This window comes from Falco biarmicus, chromosome 8 (assembly GCF_023638135.1).
Source record: "Falco biarmicus isolate bFalBia1 chromosome 8, bFalBia1.pri, whole genome shotgun sequence".
NCBI classification, from domain to species: domain Eukaryota; kingdom Metazoa; phylum Chordata; class Aves; order Falconiformes; family Falconidae; genus Falco; species Falco biarmicus.
The window spans coordinates 39272623-39286056 of NC_079295.1; the positions used below are offsets into that span (position 1 = coordinate 39272623).

The 13434-nt window shown below is 42.4% G+C and overlaps 1 long non-coding RNA gene across 1 annotated transcript; it reads right to left on the minus strand.

Annotated features, from left to right (window-relative positions):
- Positions 1-8435: 8435 nt before the first annotated feature.
- Positions 8436-11356, minus strand: LOC130154090 (uncharacterized). Its single transcript, XR_008823604.1, has 3 exons — positions 11204-11356; positions 9695-9992; positions 8436-9594 (listed from the first exon to the last, which is right to left on the minus strand). It is a non-coding gene; the product is annotated as an uncharacterized LOC130154090 (long non-coding RNA).
- Between the last annotated feature and the right edge of the window lie 2078 nt (positions 11357-13434).

Below are 13434 nucleotides of genomic sequence, written 5' to 3' on the forward strand. Positions count from 1 at the left end.
TTGCACTAGTTTCCCAATGGCATGTACTGTTCATCTTCAGTTTTCATAGTATTATGAGCTGCCAGAGGTCATTTATAGTCACGTGAATAATTAGAAAATGTTCTTATGCAGGTGGGTGTATACTCTGCTAATCACATTTGTCCTTCTAAAGTCAGAGGAAAGAGTAGAGAATGTGATTTTCACAACATGCCATTAATTAGCCCAGCATCTGATATTTGACTTTTAAAACTGAACACCCCTTATCACAGACATGGTGTTAAAACATCGATTTTTAAATCAAAACTTCCATTTTCCTGCACATGCATGTGGCTGCTCCCACCGTGAATATTCCCTCAGCCTTCTTTCTTTTCCTTAATGATTACTACCATTTTTATTCAGGACTCCTTTTCCTATGGACCCCATGATGCAATTGCTTTGTGCTGGGGGTCCCTGCTGATTCCTGACGGGAACCTGCTGCTCCGCCGGGCAACATCTTTTGCTGGAGAAGAAGCCCTGGCTTTCTCTCTGCTATGCTGTGTGCCGAGCAGCGCCTTCACCCCCGGCACCATCACAATTGGTGTTGCTGTAGCTCTCGGCAGTTTCTGACTGATTTCGTGAGCAGTGCTTGCTGTGGCACCGAGGTTTTCTAGCTGTACATATTTTATTTTATTTTTTTCTTTCCTTAAAGACAACCCTAGGGGGCAGGATGGGTACTGCTGCAGCAGTGCAAACCCTAAGATGTCTACTGGAAAGACGTGTAAGAGGTTTTATTGGTAGTATTTATAGAGGTTTTGCACTACAGGAGCTGTAGGAAAAGCCTGCAGTGAAGCTGAGAGCTTGGCTGGGAGGACTGGCCCTTACCTGGCAGATGCTGCAGCTTAGCACTGCTCCGAGAGGCTTGAAAACACTAATACTTTGTGTGTGTGATACGCAACAAAATCAGATATTGACTAATAAGAATTTGTGGTAACTTGCAGTGAGGTGTTTTTCCAATCAGCTCCTGAGACGTCAAAATGATGGTGTTATCTTTTGTAAAGCTTTGATCAAGCATTTCAGTAATAAACTATGTTTTCAGGCATTTGTAATGGAGTGTAGAGGAATATCTGGGGACATTTTGGGGTTAAGGCTGGCATACTGTAGGAATACCTCATCAAGTATGCAACCAATTTTCAAGTAGCTGAACTGGGATTTTTTTTTTAATGGGAAATGCATTGAGAATTGCTCCAGGCAGGTATTTTATTTTCAAAGATGGGTTAATACGTTTAACGCACTGGGGCAATTTGAAATGCTGACCAGAGCTCTACCACCTGTATTAATGCAATCATTTTTATTTTTTTTTTTTGGCAAAAGCTCACAGTGGTTGTGGGAGATACTGGGATCCTTTTATAGCAGGCTCTGGACTTCCGTAATGAAAAGGTGTGCCCTGCTGCAAAAAGTTTATCTTAAACTGAGTTTTGCAACTGTCTGTGAAGTCACGGCCTCATTTTTTCAGCTCTGTATGGGAGAAGGATGGTAGTGAGCTCACAGACAGATAAAACAGTGGAAACACATGCATGGATGAGCTCTTGGTTCTAAATTGCTAGGAACTTTTTCTCCAAGGTCAAGTGAAACTTGCTTTCTGGCAGAAATGTGCAGCCTGCGCACATATGTCAAGTAACATAATTTTTTATGGGCTCTGTCTCTCAGAATCTCTGGCTGGTGTAAACTTATTCAGCTTATGCCGGTAGGAAGCACGTTATACCTTTACTTCATTAAAATAAGACTATAGAATAACCTTTCTGATGCAAAACCTAGGGGGCAATGAAGGGGGTTTGCGTACTCTCATGATTTTGCAGAGGACCCTCCAACCCCTGTTCATCACCCCTTGTGGATTTACCTGCATGGCGGGCAGTGCCTTCACCGTAGCTAGATTGGGTGGGAACGCAATACCCGAGACAATAAATCCTCCTGGCAAGGTTTGTCCCTTGGGTTCCCCTTCAAAGGCAGATGCAATCCCGGGTAATCCAGTGCCTTTAGACCTGCAGTGCGAGGAGACAGAAAGACCTCAGCGGGTGTGGGGGCACAGGCTGGCCTCAGAAGCCCCAATGTCTGCAGATGCCTGTCCTGCTCTCTGTCTCGGACTTGCTGTTCGCACTGAAGGCTTCATGTGCGATAAACCAGGGTTAACAGAGCAGCAAGAAGCTGCCTTGTCGATACAGGTCTAGTTCCAGCACATACTTGACTGTAAGCATGTGTATATTTATGTTGACGTACGCTGACTTCGATGAATCAACCTGCATGCTTAAGTGCTGTGCTGAATTAGAAATACAAATTTTCCACCAGCAGAACAGGGAAGGGTTGTTACTGGGAGCGGACCTCTGGCTTTGATCTAGCCACACTTAAGCGGGTGTTCCATTCTAAGTGTGTGAAGAATCCTACAGAATAACTTTGTGAAGTCAAGGCAGGGGGCTCGCTTCCGTTCAGCACTGACAAGGGGAAGCTGGTGCTGGTGCACAAGTACCAGCTCTCTTCTGTCTCTCTTGGCCTCCCTCATACATTTCTGTGGTGCAGACAATGGAGATGACTTAAACAGGTTGAGAACTACCTCTGTGGTACGGCAACACAGCCACAGTGTGTGCATCTATGCTTTGCTCTGAATTGTTTGTTTTAATAACTTTATTTGATATACTACATTGCTAGAAATGTTTCTGCTTTCTGAAGAAAAACCCCTGAATTTCTATACAGATAACACTAGTTTGTTATGAATTAAAATGAGCTAGGAGAAACAATATATGTTGGGGTTTTTTTTTGTATTTGTATATCTTAAATAGAAATAGCTTCATTTTAAAACCCCCCAAAGGTCTGCATTTAATTTTTTTGCAAAACATTTTTAAAACCTATTTTAACCTTTTGTATCATAAAACTAATTTCCTCCCTTTAATGACTCCTCACAAAAGTTCTCAGTGTTATAAACTCTACTTTTAGCACAGTGATGTTATGTAAAATATTTCTACCATTTTCCTTGAATCAATAAGCAATTTTCATGCCAATAGACGGTAGAATTGGTGTACTTTTTTGTAATTTACAAGTAAATTGTGTGCTTTCTTAAAATGTGGGACAAGTCATTTTTCCTGCACTGGTATAACAGGAAAACTTGCAACTGGATCTCACTGTTTTGGCTCAAATTCTGGCTGAAGACAATGGGCAGCTCTAAAAGGTGTCTCTTCTGCCACAAATTAAAAGGTCTGTATGAGTGAACTGAGTGATATCTACTATCAGAAACTCAGGTTTCAGAGAGATAACTGCATAATTCAATTTATACCCATATTCTTTCCATTGAGGTTATATGTAACCCACCAAGTGTTACATCTGTAAGTATTCTATAGATTAATGTTAAGTTCTTCCTATGTTATATGTGAAAGTTAATTTTTTTAAGGTCCAGCATGCTGAGAAAGTACATATATATATATGTGTGTGTATACAAACATATATACAAATGTAGTTTGCCTGTACAAAGCACATAGAAAGGACAGTGTGTACCTTACATCTGGCCCATCACTTGGGACTCCTCCCACTGAGTTGCCACAGCCCAGGATTGACCCATGAAGGAGCCTGGGCTTTTGTTTCCCTAGTCTAAACCCACATGAATTTACTTCTTGAAAAAAATGAAGTTGTTTGTTTTAACAGTTTTCAAATAATGCAGACATCCTAGTCTGATCTGCTTGCTCTTTATTGGGCCAGATATTTACATATGCCTTAGCGTTGCATTGCTAAACCCTGTGCATTGAAGAAATGGAGATGAATAATGCAGTAGCCGCCCCCTTAGGTAGTGTAGTGGTTGATTTAGGCTGCGATGCCACAAACAACTGAAGTCTGGGCGACCCTACTTTGGACTAGATATTTATTCTTGCTGTTTTCCCCCTGTGAGTTCTAGCACCCCTGCAGATATACGGCTGAAAAATAATCTAGCAATTCAATATATATAGCTGCAGCTCATGATTTGGTTATAGAAGTGCTAGTGCTAGCAAAAAAGAGAGGGAGCACTGATGCATAGTTCAGGTAGAAAGAGATCAAACCTGTCAGCCATAGCCAAGCTTTGCACCAGCTTAAAGTGATTGTGGAACTGCAACCTTTTAGCTCCTTTCTTCAACCTGAGAGATGCATCTTACCTCTAAAGCTTTATGGAACGGCGAGGGAAGTGCAGGGCACCATGGTGTGTGTGACTTATGCCGTGAAGAGGCATGAATAATTAACGAATGGAGTAGAGTCTGGCATAGTTGGGTTGAGTGGCAATGACCTTGAGCATCCTGAAATCTGCTTTCACCAAGGCAATTAGGGACTGATTCAAAAGGCAGAGGAAGCAGCCAGGAATCAATAAGGTGTAAGACATGCCATGGCCACTGTCCTGTTTCCTCAGACCTAGATGCTTTTCCTACTGCAGTAAATAGGAACAATGTGGGAACAACTGTATTATATTCTACTTAAATTGGATGTGCACGTACGTTTGCATGATGTTCCCGCAGACAGCTGTTTTGGCTACAGCCTCTCTGGTAAAGTTTATATAGTAATTACATCATGTACTATTATTAGCTGAACATTTGAGTAATTCTAAATAGCACCTCATTTTGTTAAGTTCTTACACCAGTAAAAATTAAAGCATTTAAGCAAACTGTGGGAAGTGTGAAACCAACTTTTTCTCTGGAGTCTAAGAAAAAAACAAACCAAGTACTTTCAAGAATTGACTTTAATTGCAGCAAACAGTACACAACATAATTAGCTATCCATCATTTTGCCTTATGTTTAGCACAATGTCAAGAATTCGAAGTGGTAAAAAAGTAATGATGAAATAAAAAGGTGATGGCACACTTGGCAACTCTCACCCATCACAATTTGGTGTGGGAAGGGTCAAACATTTTACTTTTTTCTGGTGATACTGCCAACAGGTGTTGCAGTACCCTAAACTCCGGTCTCCATAAAGACAAGTTCTAGACCATTTAAAAGTATCGTTTGGATTTTCCTGCATCCTTGACTTTATCACCCTGTCATCCCCTATACTGCCTTCTCTTGTGGCCACCTGCGGAGGAACTCCCCTCTGAGCTCGTGCTAAGCGCTCTGTGGGAAGGAAGACCTTCTGCATTGCCTGAACTCACACCTTGCCACGTGTATACTACACAAGGTACGCTAGAGCAGCAGGAGTCGTCATGGGCCACAGGTATCACTGCTGTGTTTTTTACTGATGACTAAGTAGATCGCTGCATCAAAGCATGCGCTTTTGACAAACCTTCATTATAACAGCAGGCAAACTAACAAAAGGTAGGGGAGAGACTTGGTGAAAGAGACTGAGCACCGTTTGTCCATCTCAGGCTGCTAATATACCTTCTTACAAACAGCAACAAGTTTTAATCAGAGTGTGTCAGGGTTAATTATTACTCAGGAGGCATTTCTGTTAAAAGCAGAGTTATACCAGAAAGGTTTGTAATTGCAATATATGCAAAAGTCTAGTTCAAACAACTCTGGATGTGCGCAGGGTCATCCTGACCTAGCTGACAAATGATGGGGCCTTGCAAGGAGAGAAGGTCACCTATGAGAAGAAGAAAATCTGTATCCACTTTCAGGATACAGCTTACCGGGGAATAAAGACATAAAAGAGTTTCATTGTTGCTTAAATATAAGGTTGGCCATGAGAAAAAAAAAAAAAGTAAGAAAAGTACCTCAGAATGGGAACAGCTTGGTTCCCCAGCTTACATCTGTACCTGTGTCTGGCTGTCACTGAAGAATAACTGCCCAGGCATCGCCCTGGGACCTGCTTCCTAAGAAGGTCCATGAGCAGGTACTCAGGTGCCCACAGCTCCGTGGACAGCTTGTGTTGTGCCCACCAAGCATTTATCTTCATCATAGGAGATAAACGGCGAGTGTGCCAAGCACAGGTTGAGCAGACTACTTCAGGAGCAACCAGCGGATGGCATTTCCCCAAGGGTGTGCTCTGGGATGACCATGGTGCTCAGCCCCTCCTGCTCCTGTGTGTGCTGTCACAGGTGACGATGCACTCCTTGAAGCTAGCAGCTTGCAGGGCCGTTTTAGAGGGGACCTGCCCAAGTGCTTCAGTTCTTTACAAGGATGAGTAGGAGTCATGGTTCCTCCTGAGCCATGTACTTTGCACCTACCTAAACTACAAAGGAGCCTCAGCAAAACTCTCCTCCCCCCTGTGTTTGTCAAAAAATCCTGTTTGCATAAGGCCTCTCCTGCAATTCAGGTGTATCTCCTCCCAGCTATCATCTAAACTGTCAGGATATACAAACAGACTGGTGATTCAGTGGTCAGTGATGGCTGCTGGCCCAGGGAAGGTAACGCTGAGCAAAGCCCCAGCATGTTTTGCAGTTGGCATTTGGAAGACAACCCCTGCCAGGGGTGATGGTGCTCTCCGTGCAGTGGCAGGGCAGCACATACTGGTGCCCAGCATCTTCTACCCCGCGCCCCCCCCCCCCCCCCCCCCCCCCCCGTTGGTCTAATCACCCATCCTGTGCCTGTTCAGGATGCTGCCTCCCACTCTAGGTCTTGGATATGCCCAGTTGTTTGGGAACTTGAAACTCAGGTGCCTACAAGTTTGATCTAAATTTATTGAACATCAGATCTTATGATCTTGCCCAAAGTCATTACAGTACATATGATATTCACATCTTTTCCTTTCTTGCCATTTCTATTAAAACATTTTTTCCATGTAGCTGGACATCCAAATAAGTATCAATACTCACCAGACTTAGTATATTAAAAACCAGCAGCTGTGGCATCTTTAATGTCATTGTCTGAGTTATGCTACTTTCACTGTGTTATGTGTCCTTTAAAATATTTGGTATTTTAGTGTTAAAATGAGATGTTCAAAAAGCTAACATTTTTCCAAAAGCCCCTGGCTTTTTTTGACTTTTTTTTCCTTTTTTTTCTTTTTTTTTTGGTGTGTGTGTGTGTGTACAGAAGAATATACAAAGAACCTTGGCAAATAATTAAACATTCTAATTTGATATAATCTTTGATTAATGAAGAAGCTGCTTTCAAATGCTCTTCTCTGGCTCTAATAATTGATCTCTAATTGTCCCATCTAAAGGTTATATATTGCCTTTCCTCATGATTGTGTCCTCCTAATGCCTTATAACTCAGATCCAGCTATTAGCAACATTCATTAATTCCTCTTGAAAATGCTGTGAACTTTCCAAATTGAAACAGTGCTTTATAAAACCAAGTTTAATTTTGTACTAGTTTTGAGTGTCTTCAGAAAACCACACCAGGAGGTGTCACAAACATGATGTGTAATTATTGAATTTAAATTATTTCAGAAGTTATGTATAAACTATTTGAGGATGTTGGACAGAGGAGGTGTAGGAGGATAGCCTAATTAAAAATAGTGGCACAGGTACTTTTTGTTCTTTTACTGCGAGTAAACAGGTGATGGATTTGCAATAAGTGCGTGATGTCTTGCAAAAACTGGAGAAGTATAGATTTTAGGATCTGGTGAAATGTTCCTGATGATAGAAAAACTCTGGGGTGTTACAGAGGAATTTTATTTGAATGTCTGACAAGCTGGGACAGCTGAACATATTTACTTAATTGCTTACCTAATTGAGAGATGAGGCTTCTTCATAGCATAATTTAACTAATTTCTGGAATACTTTAGTGAGTCAAAGTCTTTTAACCTGTTGCTTGGCAGGCTTCCTTTTATACAGCTTACAGAAAGTTGGCTAAACTTCTTCTTTTTCCCACTAGATGTTAAATTATGTGTCCCAAATGTTGGTCTGTGCCTGGTGCTTGACCACAGCTTTACAGCACCAAAGGCTTGTGATTACCCAGCACATTTTCTGCGTAGTTTGGTATTAAAAAATGCGTGAGGTACTTGCATGAGCACAGTTTTTTACAAATACATCTAATTAATACAATGTGAAAATGCTTTTATTCCTTTACTCTTGAATTTTTCAGTCTAATTTCATTAAAGTAGAATACTTACTCATGTGCTGCTTGCACCAATTTTGGCTTAATTGTTTGCAGTCTGTACAGCCCGGCTGTCTGGAGATGTTTATTACTGAGTAAATGTATTCTGGAAGGAGAGAGCCTGGCTAAATTGCTGGAAAGAAGAATTCTACGATCTGACCTTATCAAGACAGGATCCAGAAGGTTCTTATTTTTCATTTTGACTGCGGACTGTTAGCAAGGAAAAAAACAATCCAAAGAAGTTAACTAAAGTCTATCACTATAGTCATTGGTGTTGGGGGGGGGGGGAGGGGAAATTAATAAAAGGGGAAAAATAAAAGCCACTATCAAATTCTTATAATCCATTCTGCAGAATTGCAGAAAAAGTGTTACATATCCTGTAACAATACAAAGCTATTTTCTTCTGGCTTTCGCAAACACAAATCTATACCACGCAAATGCTCTTGGTATTTAGGGAGCCTTTTAATATACTTTAAGTATATGATAACACAGAACAAGAGTACAGCATGAAAAGTATTCAATAGCGTATTTTGAGTGATCTTTAGCAACCCTCCTGAGCATTTATGGCTTGCTAGATGGAAATGCACTTTTCAAAGATCATGTGCAGTCCCTATGGAGACCTGTAACCTTCCTCAGAGCAATTCAGCACAAACTGATAGGTCTGATCACAGCACAAGTGAGACAGTCAGTGTAAAATGCTCTGGAAACGCTTTGAGAATACTAATGGGAGCCCTGCGACTGCTGAGTCACTGCCTGCAGCCGGGGGTTCAAGCAAAGGGTTATTGGGGAATTATAAATATCAGTAGGAAGTCAGGTATTGGCAAAAGCTTCATTTAGACCTTGGCCAGTCTGTGGTCTGATTTGCTGCATAATAAATGTTTTAGTGAATCAAACGATAAAATCTTTGGTTCGGGAAGGCTGGGAGGTTCAAATCTGGGGCCGGGGAGGGAAGCAGTCAGTGTATGGATATCAAAAGGCTCCTCTGAGTGGCACAAGAACCTGTATTTGTTCTTCTAGAAAGAGTTTGGTACTTATTTGTTGTTCCCATGGTACCTGCTGGGTTTACGAAGAGAGGCTTTCTCCTTGCCTCAGATCCCTTGCAAGAGTGATGCCAAGCAGCAGTGGCCTTAATGCAGGAGCTTGCTGGTTTTCTTGTGTTATTTGGTATTCAAATATTTTCCAGGAATTTCAGCTTTGCCAAAAAGATCCACCAGTGCTGGAATGTGTGCTGTTAACCTCCCTGTAATAGAAACTGCAGAATGAGTGTTTTACCAACAGAATGTGTATGAATATATCCCTTTCCTAAGCCACTACTGGCTCTTTATGGTGGTCCCCTCGGGTGTCACACACCACTTTGTTGCCTGTCATGATCCTTTATGTACTCCTGCTTCCTCTGCTGCTTGAAGGCCATCCAGAACAGTAGCATGCTATTTAAATCAGACATAACCTGTCTTTGCAATTACAGCTTTTGGAGGGTCCAGATCTGTGTTGTGCTTCTCAGTAATCAGTACTATGCTGTGTGGGGCACTCTTCTTTTGTAATTTTTTTTTTTTTGATGCAACACATGTGTAGTACAAGCTCAGCTTGTTATTTTCTGACCTTTCTTTTCTTCCTTCTTCCCTCCCTGAGTCTTGTTCCAGATGGTAACTGCTGCAAGAGCTTAAAAATAAAAATGAAAGTGTGAAATGCATTCACTTTTATGGAGCTGCAAACAGGGGGTAGGGGAAAGAGGGAAAATATACTGGGATTGTTTGTCTACCTGAGGTCAGTTAATGTCGTCAGCTATTAGTCAGCCTGCAACAGTATGAAGTGCATCATGAAAGACAAGGTACGCAAATATTTATGAAAAACCCCTGACTCTGGTGTTGTGGGGTGCCTCTCCATAAGGTCTTGTTATTATTATCTCACGGCATCTGGCCCATAGCTGGATTCTGATTTCCCCTTTCTCAAGTTCTTTGACCACAGGCAGGAAATGTGCTACAAGTAGATGAAGAAGGTGACAATTGTCCGTCCTTTGAGAGTCTGGGCACACAGCTCGTCATTCGGGGGGTGAGCACCTGCAGAGGAAATGGTGGCTATGTAGAATGAGGCTCTACCTGACACACAAACACCTTTACCTGTCTTTGAGAGGACCTTGGAGAAAGAGTTGTTGGGAGATTTGCCATGAATTGATTCCCAAAGCACTCACATTTATTTTTAAGATGGTTATGCAACATAGCAAGCAGATGCCGTGAGAAAAGTGGATCCCAGGTCCCCCATTTTGCTTGCAGTCTCTCAAATGCCCCCTTGGCTGTCATACTACTGCTCCCTCAGGAAGGGATGACACATCCCCCCTCCTGTCCTTACATTTGGTAAAGAGGACTTGAATGTCCTTGCTGTCCAAGACAAACATCAAAACCAAATAATTTACCAGAGAAGGGTGGGTGGGGTCTTATCCTTCACAAAATATTAAGATAAACAAGAACAATAAACCATTTCTCATAGCAAGAGGCTTCTAAACCATATGTGTATGTGCATTCAGCCTGGAAACGCAGGTGAGGGCATCAGAAGAACAGTCATCTTGTATTAGTAACAGCTAATCTGGAGAGAGACAAGGAAGTTTTATCTATTCAAAATGTGTTTTCTTGGTGTTGCAGCTGCCACGGAGTTATCAAAGCTGGTGGGAGCTACTTTTCATGTTTTCCTTTATGTGGAAATCACTTGATTCTGATTTCCTTATTGCCCCTCTCTGGGTATTACTATTATTAGTGCAGTGGTGGAATATTTCTCCCTAAATGTTACTGCAGAAAAGTAAATAATGTCTTATTTCTATTATTTTTTTTTCATAAAGACTCTACTTTAAGAATAGATTTTAAAGGACAAATACTATGTTTAAAGACTCAGAAAGAAATGAAAATTGTAACTGAAGAAGAGCCTGAAGAAAAACAATACTAGGAGCAGGTCACATAACAGGGAACAATCAGTATGTGTTTAAGGAGGTATGCTGAACAGTCCAAGTGGAAAAGAAAACCAGGAAAAGTGCTTCAGACAAGCAGGAAAATTTCAGGAGCCCACTTTGGCCACCCAAAAGGCAGCCAAGAATTTAGCAGGAGCTACTAATTCCCTGTTCCAAAAAGAAATGGATTTAAAACCACCCTAGATCATAGTTATAGTTAACTCTCTATCAGGTAAAGCTAAATGGACTGAGTTTTTTCAGTCTTAACCAGAAGACCAAAAGTCAGAATCACACAACCAGAGCAATCTACTACTCCAAATATGCATTCAATACCTGATATCCCCTTCAAACCACTTCAGATCTAGAGTCCGTCAGGGAGGAGAACAAGGTAAATGAAAGCAGGTGTAGGGCATCCTGATCAGACGTGGCCTGAGGTAAAAGGTGTGCTTTGCAGGCAGAGCAGAGGTGTTGGTGGGGCAGAGAGAAAACAAAAGTGGTAAGAAAGTCAGTGTAGGGAGCTCAGCAGTGAGAAGAGCAAAGGTTTTCTGGGGTTGTTTACCAAGTCATTGCTGTCAGGCCTGAGGTGAAGTGCATCGTGCCGTCAGAAGGTGCAGGTGACATGCTTTAGCAAACCAGCTGTGGGGTTGGCCTTGTAAGCACAGCCAGCTTGGCCTCTCTGAGCAGAGCTTGGCGCTGCCAGGGCAACGTGTGCTGCCTCGCCATCATGGCCTCGCTGCTCCTTTTACAACTGTAGAAGCCACAGTGTTTTCCTGCCTGAGGGTCCTCCAGGCCATCTCATCCTGGGTGAGACCTCCCCTTGTCTGTTAAACACAATCCTTTGTTTGCTGGATCATTTCACCCTCTTGACAGCACGAGTGCCCTGGGCTAGCAGTGCTAAGGCAAGCTTTCATGACCTGGGGGACCAAGTGTCCTGGGATATCATCTGGCATGAGGTGGCTGTGCTTTGGGGCACCTTTGTTATTTGTTGTTGTCACCTGTCTTGAGAAGAAGACATATATTTTGTCAGATTAATGTATGGCAAGTTTTATTGGCTGGGGAAAAGCTCCCGGTTTCTTTCAGTCGAGGGGACAAGGCTCCCATGACAAGGGGTCAAACGTGCTCTGGTGAGACTGGGGCTGCTGGTGACTGATGGGAAATGGCTATGGCAAATGGTTAGGGTGAGGGATGAGATGCAGTGGTACGAGCATGTTCATGGATGTGTCTGGTACCACGTGGCTTAAGGTGGTTAAGCACCTCTGAATGAGATGGGAAGCTGTCAGTATGAGAAACAGGTTGGCCTGTCCATGCTGTAATTCCTTCTCTGCCCTGTGTACCCCATACAGCCCTCAGGTACAGACATGCAGAGCTTGTCTTCCCACAAAGCTGCAGTTCCTTTTCCCCCTCCCCCCCCCCCCCCCCCCCCCCCCCTTTTTCCTTCTTTAATCTGTCTGTCAAATGTCACTCCCTTCCCATCACCCTCCTAACAGCTACTTTAAGAGGGTGATGTCAGGGCTGTCCTCTGTTGCATTTTCTGCCTTTTCTCTGCCACATCAGCGGTGCCAGCTGGGATTTTGGGCATCTCACATGGCCTTGCTCCCTTGCACGTTGGTTTCACTGTGGCTTCTTCTCTTCCTGCTCTCTGGTTACTTTGCAGCATCACAGGAGAGAAAAAAAAACCAAACCACCACTAAACCATTACATTAGTTCTGCAGCTTAAAAAAAGTACCAAGGAGACGTGTTTGCTGACTTTTGAGCCTTGAATTTAAGGGCAAAAGCTTTTGTCTTTGTTTTGCTTTTGTTCCATCTGAAGAGTTGAAAACAGTAGCTGGGAAGGAGGGTTCAATATTCCTAATTCTCATGAAAGCCTACAAAATTATGGCCTTTGCCATATTTTCCTGCTACAATTGACAATCAAGGGTAAAATTCAAGACATTTTTTTTCAAAGGAAAAGGCAGGGGGAAAATTTTCACTCTGCTGGTCATGCAGTTTTATTTCCAGGGGCAAAGTGAAAAGCTGCAGCGTGTTTCAGCTTGGTTTGAGCTAAATAGCCAACCAAACAAGAAATAGATGTCCTTTTGGAGTGAGTTTGACATTGGATCTCGCATGCTTCAGACTCCTGCTTCCCTTGGCCCCAGTTACTGGTGGTACAAAGTTTCTTGAGCAGCAGCCCCATTGTCTTGCTGGTGGGAAGTCCAAAAAATTATTGCCAGTGCAAAACAGGATAACAATGTTGCAGGAACTGATGGATAGAGGTTAGATTTATTTTAGTTCACTATTAAGTGCTTTGTGTGGTTGTTTTGGTTTTGTTTTTTTTTTCTAGCAAGGAACATGACATATTACAACTCAAGAACGTCAAAATTATTGGTGCTTACTGAAAATGGAAATCCAGATAATAACCAAGCATTTGTGTGCAGAACACTGGGGTGGAGTTGTATCCCTAAATTACACTATTAATCCACAGCCCTGACCCCTTTGCCCCTGTATCTCTTCTCACTGTTGTTGTTGGTTGTTGTGCTCCCCCCACCCCAAAACTTCAGTGGCTAAATAGAGGGAAACTATTTTTG